Raw genomic sequence first — 7870 nt, 5'->3', positions numbered from 1 at the left:
TCTCATTCTTCTTACTCAAATTAGTTCATACGAATCCGAATTAATCAACACGTACTAGAATATCACGTAGAGCATGCTTATGGGTCCTAGACTACCCGGACTTAACATAATAGTCGCTACGTACGGACTCTCGTCACCTAGTGCGTACGTAGCCCCCGAATATAATGAGATTAATTCAATTATTATACCTATGGAGGCAATTCCCTCTTACAAGGTTAGAAAGGAGACTCTCCTCGCTCCAAAGTGCACTCCAAATGCGAAGAACAAGTCCAAGCCCTCAATTCGTAGCCAAACGATCCCTAACTAGTTAAACGAAGTAGGAACTAGTTAATATAGGCTCATAGGATTGAATTCTAGCTATTTAAGAAATTTACCAACCATTATCACAAGTTTTCTAAAAATTCGACCCCGGGCCCACGTGCCCGGATTCCTAAATTTTTCGAAGGAAGTTTTTCTCTACAACCTAAGGATCAATAATATATGATTTCTAATTAATTCCATAACAAATTTCATGGTTAAATTCAAGTTTTAGCAAAACCCTAGGTTTAGCTCTAATCCCTTTAATTTTGCCTAAGTTCTAGTGTTTAATCTACCTAAAATACAAGTATTAAACTAAGGATGGGTGGAACAAACTTACTTCTTGATGCTAAGTTAAGATCTTCTCTCTAAAGCTCCCAAATCTCCCAAAGGAGGAGTGAAAATGTAAAAAAAATGACTTAGAACCCGTCTTTAATGAACCTCACTGGTTCAGTGATTTTTGCTTCTGCGGCAAAGGGACCGCATCTGCGGTTCCGCATCTGCAAGATTTCAACCGCATCTGCCAAAAGGGGGAGGGAAGGCTGGGACTGCATCTGCGGTCTGGGAGCCGCATTTGCGGCCTGGGAGCTGCATCTGCGGTTCCTTGCTTGGCCCCCCCTTGGGCCGCTTCTGCGATCAATGAACCGCATCTGTGGTCCCGCATCTGCGGTCTAAGAACCGCAGATGCGGTTATGACAGAAGCAGCAGTTCTTCATCCCTCTTTCAAAATTTCCACTTCACTCGAGCCTCGTTCGATTGACGCTCGGGGCTCCCGGGCCTCGCCCGAACATACCGACAAGTCTCCACTCGGATTGACACCAAATTTTACGGGCAACTCTTAAATGATATTTCGGACCTGTACCAGGCTTCAGAACCAAAATACGAGCTCGATACCTAGAAAATCAATGATTACTTAGTTTCTTTAAATCCTTAAAACTTCAAATTAATAATTTCTAATAAAAATTCACTACTCGGGCTAGGGACCTCGGAATTCGATTCCGGGCATATGCCCAGGTCCCATATTTTCCTACGGACCCTCCGGGATCGTCAAATTACGAATTTGGATCCGTTTGCTCAAAATGTTGACCAAGTCAAACTTAATCTCTTAAGAAAATCCTAAGGAATCAAATGGGCATATTTCACCCTAAACTCTTCCAAATCCCGAACCAACCGTCCCAGCATGTCGTAAATTCGCTAAAGCAAGTGTGGGGAGTTTTATTTAAGGGAACGGGGTTCAAAAAGGCAAAACGACCAGGCGGGTCGTTACATTAAACTTATAAACGAATGAGGCGATTTAGATTTGAATTAGAACCCCTATAGGCATGCTTTCTATGTGTTTGCCAACTTAAAACGTTGTTATAGATAGAAGAATGCAGAAATTCTACAACATGATATCTAAGTGTTGCGTATCTGATTATATTTTTTTGTTATTAGGGCCTATAGATAAGTTTGCCTAGTGAAAAGCGGGTATGCAAGAATCAGAAAAGACCTATAGGCATATTCTCTACGTGCGTGTGCAGAAACTATAGACATAATATCTACATCAAAGTGCAGAATCCCTATAGTCATAGTATCTAAATGAGAATGCAGAGTTTCTTATACACATGATAGCTAAATGAGATGCAGAAATCTTATAGGCATGGTAACTACATGAAAATACATAAGTCTTATAGGCATGGTAACTATATGAAAGTGCATAAGTTTTATAGGCATGGTAACTATGTGAAAGTGCAGAAGTCTTATAGGCATGGTAACTACATGAAAAATACTGAAATTAGAGATTTTTTTATAGGCAAGTTATTTACCCTTTTCATGCATAGTTACCCCTCCCTTTTCACTAAACATCCCCGAAAGTTTATTACAAAGTTTATTACATCCCAAAGAGAATAATGAAAAAAAATACATTAGAAATTGAAAATTACAACCAAGGAGAGCCTGATTCAGACTTCCTTTCTGAAGTATGAAGTAAACCGTCTCCAAAGGTCAGATTTCAAAAGCCTTTCTCTCATTTGGGGTGTGTCAAAGTTCCCTAAGAGCCTCATGACCTCCGGGCAGTGCTTACACCCCAAATACATTACCAAATCAGGACAATAGTGCAGTGTGGAAGGGCTAGCCCTCAGGTGTCCAAGTTCAGAGGGAACTCAAGGTCCCAAGGCAAGGCTCACAAGAGATGGGCAGAACTTAGAAACTAGGAGAGAGTGTAAGTGCAGAAGGGAATTCTGAAAGGGGAAAGGGAAAAGGGGAATAACTTATAATCAGCACACATATGGGTGTAGGGGAGTGGGAATTTGCAAGAGCATAAGGAGAGCATGCTGATAGGCATACTCAATAATGGGAGGTGCTGACACACCCTCCAGCCTGTTTGGAGGTTAAGGTTCAGAACTCAGTTCATGGACAACAACTCATACTGTCATGCCCTAAGTCACCACTCACAAACACATAGGGGTAATGGGGTAGGAGCAAAGACTCATAAAAGAAACAATCAGTAGAACATAGGCATTACTAAACTAAATATCAAACTTCACAGAAAACAATAAAGTAGACATGGATACAAAAGAAAATTGTAAGTAAACACATTAGGGTGATGCTGAAACTTAAATTAGAACATACCAGTTTCAAAGAAACAAGCAGAAAAGGCAGTAGTCTTGTAAAAGCCAAAGTGCAAACAGGAAGACAGAATACTGTGAGTGTGAGTTGAAGAGAGATTGTGAAATTGTGAGGTCTGAAGAGTGTTAGTCGTGTGTGATTTGTGAAAAGAGGGGTCATGTATTTATAGTGTGGAAGTCATGAGGAAATATGGTAAGAAAATAATTGAAGACTGATTGTAAATCAATCACATAAGACTCCCTTTAATTAAGGGATTCAAATTCAAACGGGTATAACACAATTAAGGAAAGAAATTAATCAAACACCTGTGTAAAGCATGCAATTGAGGGTAAATACATAAAGGTTATTTAAGGACAAGGTCTCTGAAATACACGGTTGTACAATTTAAGGAAAGAAAATCAATTAACAGCCAAGAAATCACAAGGTCTGAGATTTGGTATGAATGAACCAAGTCAGAAAGATGGAAAAGGTTTTAACTTAAGGAAAATCAGCAAACAATCAATTAGACCTATTAAAAAGGAATTCTGAGTCAATCACTAGTTTGAAAACCTTTTTGAAGAAGGATTCATCACATATAAATCATACAGACACGTTAAACATGAAAGAAACTTGTCGAGCCATTGTAAAATCAGTAGAAACTCCAGTGTAGGAGAGTTTTAGCAAAAAGTTCAGAATTGTACAAAAGATGTCCAAACTCAACTCAGAGACTCAAACTCAGTCTGAAGGAGTTAAGGGTTCTAAAACAAAACCCTAGTTCACATAATCAAACCTCGGCGGAATCCCCAAATTCTAGGGTTTCCACCTAGAATCAAATACAAGGATGAGGAGGCAAGTAGTCGAAACTAGCTCAGGGGTTTCTTTCAGAAACTCATAAGAAAACATGTAGTAGAAGGAGTAGAAGAAACATGCTTAAGAATGTTTTTCTCAGAAGAAACCTAAACAAGGATCAGTAGTAGGAAAATATCAAAGAACACAGTAGAAAGGTATAGTATAGCAGGACATAGTAGAAGAAATACCAGAACATAGTAGAAAGCACATAAGAACATAATATGGAAAATATGGTAGAAGAAACACAAGCGTGGAGCATACAGAACACAGTAAAGAACATTCAAGAACGGAGTGTAAAACTCAGTAAAAGAACATACAAGAACATGGTAAAAGAAAAAGCACAAGAACACAGTAGAAAGCATGCGAGAACATGATATAGGAAACATAGTAAGAGAACAATACGAATAACAAAGAAGAAAAAATCATAAAACACTTAAACACTTTCCAGAAAACCCTAAATCGAAAAGGAAGGGTTTTGAAAGTTATTTTCAAAAGAAAATTAGGGAAATCGTTTGAAAACTCAAGTAGAGCATATATACACAACATATCTAAAAAGAATCGGAGAAAACCTCGAAAGGTTAGGGTTTCAAAAGAACCATAGAATGAGAAGGCTTTGAAAAGTCATTGACCTGAGTTGGAGAGGTGGGAATCAGACTCAAACAACTTAGCATGCCGGAGCAAGGCCGGAGATGGCCGGAAACCTCGAGTCGGCGAAGGTCTAAGTGAAGACCTTCGAGGTCTGGCCTCGAATCTTCAAGTATCAAGCACATAGGAGCGATAGGAGGTGAATATAAGATTCCCATGGCCGGAGAAGCCATGGTTTCCGGTGGGTTCCGAGGTTGAAGACGGTGGGAGACAATTAGGGTTCCAGGAATGTTCGAGAGAGTTTGAGAGACGAAGAGGTTCTAAGGCGGCTAATTAGGTGAAAGTGATTAGGGTTAGGGCGTTTGGGAAATTAAAAAGGAAAGGGGTAATTATGGCCGTTGATTAAAATGATCAACGGCCTGGATCAAAAGGGGAGCCGGGCGGGTTTTATTAACGGGTTAGGGGTTGGGTAATTTAGGAATTGGGCTGGTCCGGTTTGAGATTGAAATTGGGTTAATTGGGGGGGTTAATTTGGGCTAAAATTGAAATGAAATGGGGCTAACTTTTAAATAGCCACTTTTCCCTTTTTATTTTATAAAACAGTAAAACGATTTCGAAAAATAAATTAAAGGTGCTAAATTAATTAATAGTGTATAAATATTAGATTAAAAATAGTGGAATAAAATTTGTAATTATAAACGCAATTAATTCTTAAAATAGGCTAAAATTGCAATTTAGTGCAATTTAGCTTTAAAAATACCAAATCAATTTACAAAAATGTGCAAAAATTACCTTAGCTATATATTGGTATAAATATGAGAATACAGTAACTAAATCACTAAAAGGATAATTTGGGAACAATTATTGGTTTTTGTACTGCTAAAATAGGGCAATAAATTGGTTTAAAAATCTTTAAAAATTGGAAAAAATAATAAACACTTGGACATGCTTATATATGCATATATATACTATTTTGAAAGTATTTTGTGTATAAAAAATATACGGGGAAAAATTGGGTATCAACAACTGCCCCTCTTTACCCGGGAAGGATGAAAGAGTTGTCGGGTAAAGATATGATGGCCAATTTTGACCGAGTGAAATGGTCAATTTTGATCGAGTGAAATGGTTTGAAGAGGTTGACCGTGCTCTGGTTCCTGAGCTGCCTACATATCCTTGGTCTTACAGGAATCAGGCCGTATGTAGTTCAGGATCCGACGGCGGAGCATGCTGATGGAGATCTTTCAAGAACGGACGCGATATTTAGGTTGGAATGGATAGTTAATGTCTGCCAGGGCTGCAGGAACTGGAGCGGGGTCGCTCCTGCTGAGATGGCTGTTGCTAGCCGGTTTACGTGCAAACAAGCAATACAAGCGTATATCGTGCGGAAAAATTAAACGTGGTGCAAATTCCTGTCGGACCATGAATGCTGTCTTCGGACGGTTAGGATGACGTCCTTAGACCATGATGTCCTGGGCCATAAAGCATATAATAAAGGATTCGCAGGCTATGAAATGATGCTCTCGGGCTATAAGAATGATGCCTCTGAACTATGATGCCTTTGAATAATGATATATAAGAGATTAAAAGGGGTCCTCAGGCCATGGCATGGCGTTCTCGGGCTATGTGAATGGTGCCTCCGAACAATGACGCCTTCGGACAAATTTGGTGATCTTTCAGCCCATGCAATGCGATAGATGGCGACCTTTCAGCCCATGAAAGCGTAAATAAAGTGGCAATATTCCAGCCGATGCAAGACATAAATAAAGATGGTGATCTTTTAGCCGATGCAGGACATAAATAAAGGTGGCGATCTTTCAGCCATGCAAGGGTAAATAAAGGTGGCGATCTTTCAGCCATGCAGATGGAGGTAGAGCTTAACCTCGGGAGGCAGAACGGTAGCCTTATGCAATGCAGGAATGCAGATGGAGACAGTGCTTTGTCTCGGAAGGCAGAATAGTAGCCTTATGCAATGCAGAAATGCAGATGGAGACGGTGCTTAGTCTCGAAAGGCAGAATAGTAGCCTTATGCAATGTAGAAATGCAGATGGAGATAGTGCTTAATCTCGGAAGGCAGAATAGTAGCCTTATGCAATGCAAGAAAAGCAGATGGAGACAGAGCTTAGTCTCGGAAGGCAGAATAGTAGCCTTATGCAATGCAAGAAATGCAGATGGAGACAGTGCTTAGTCTCGGAAGGCAGAATGGTAGCCTTATGCAATGCAAGAAATAAAAGATGAATAGTAATGAAATTTCTTAGCCGATAGCTGATAGCAAATTGCGATATCGTGGTTGCTGGGGGTACTGTATGCGGATAGTAACTAAAGAAAAATCGTGAGTTTTGTAAAGGGGAAAGGTTAGTTCGTGTTCCCGCTGACTTTCCTTGACCTGATCGGCTCTGATCTGATGACACGGTATGTATCATAGGGGTAGCGTTTCTGAACAAAGCAATTTCGATAAACATGCATGAGTTTGTTAAAGATGTGACATAAGTATATATTTAAGAAATAGTTTTTAGATGAACCGACGACTGTGACGTGGTTCAGGACATTGCAACCTCTCTCGCTTTGGAATTTTGAGGGTCCTCCTCAAAATTCTACCCCAGTTTAATGGGTTGATACTTCTCACGGCTGCTTGCGATGATCGGCTGAAATTACTTCAGAATTTTGAGGGTCCTCCTCAAAATTCTGCCCTAGTTTCCAATTGCGGGGGGAAATGAAAATTTTATTGAATTGTGACCGAACCCACTACGTATCCCCTCTTAAACAGGAATCAGTTCAGACGTAGTTCAAATTACATCATATAGGAAAATATAAGATTACACATAGTAGCGCTTGACTGCATCTGAGTTGATTGGTTTTGGCCAAACTTTTCCATCCATTTCTGCAAGTATCAGGGCTCCTCCTTTGGCCAAATATTCCTTGATGTCGTGAAACCAAGGTTCTCCATCTGCTTCTTCTTCGACATGAGCACAATAAGCTGGATGATTATGGATTTTCACAGGAATAGGATCAATGAAGTTTGTATCTGGATGTTGTATCATGGACGATAGGGTAGCCAATGCATCAGCAAACTCATTTTGGACTCTGGGAACATGCTGGAACTCTGTCTTTGCGAACCTTTTCCTCAACTCCTATACATGGTGCAGATAAGGGAGTATCTTGGAATTCTTGGTCGCCCATTCTCCTCGTACCTGATGTATGAGTAGGTCTGAATCCCCAATTACTAGAAACTCTTGGATGTTCATGTAGATGGCCATCCTGAGCCCTAAGATGCAGGCTTCGTACTCGGCTATGTTGTTGGTGCACAGGAACCTGAGTTTGGCAGACACCGGATAATGCTGACCGGTTTCCGATACTAGGACTGCTCCTATGCCAACTCCTTTGAAATTTGCCGTTCCATCGAAAAACATTCTCCACCCATCATAGGATTCTGCAATATCTTCTCCTATGAATGCTACCTCTCCGTTAGGAAAATACGTTTTCAGGGGTTCGTATTCTCCATCTACGGGGTTTTTCGCAAGGTGATCTGCTAGTGCCTGTCCCTTGACTGCTTTCT

The sequence above is a fragment of the Nicotiana attenuata genome, chromosome 1, assembly GCF_001879085.1.
Source record: "Nicotiana attenuata strain UT chromosome 1, NIATTr2, whole genome shotgun sequence".
NCBI lineage: Eukaryota > Viridiplantae > Streptophyta > Magnoliopsida > Solanales > Solanaceae > Nicotiana > Nicotiana attenuata.
Note: the sequence above shows the minus strand (reverse complement) of the source record.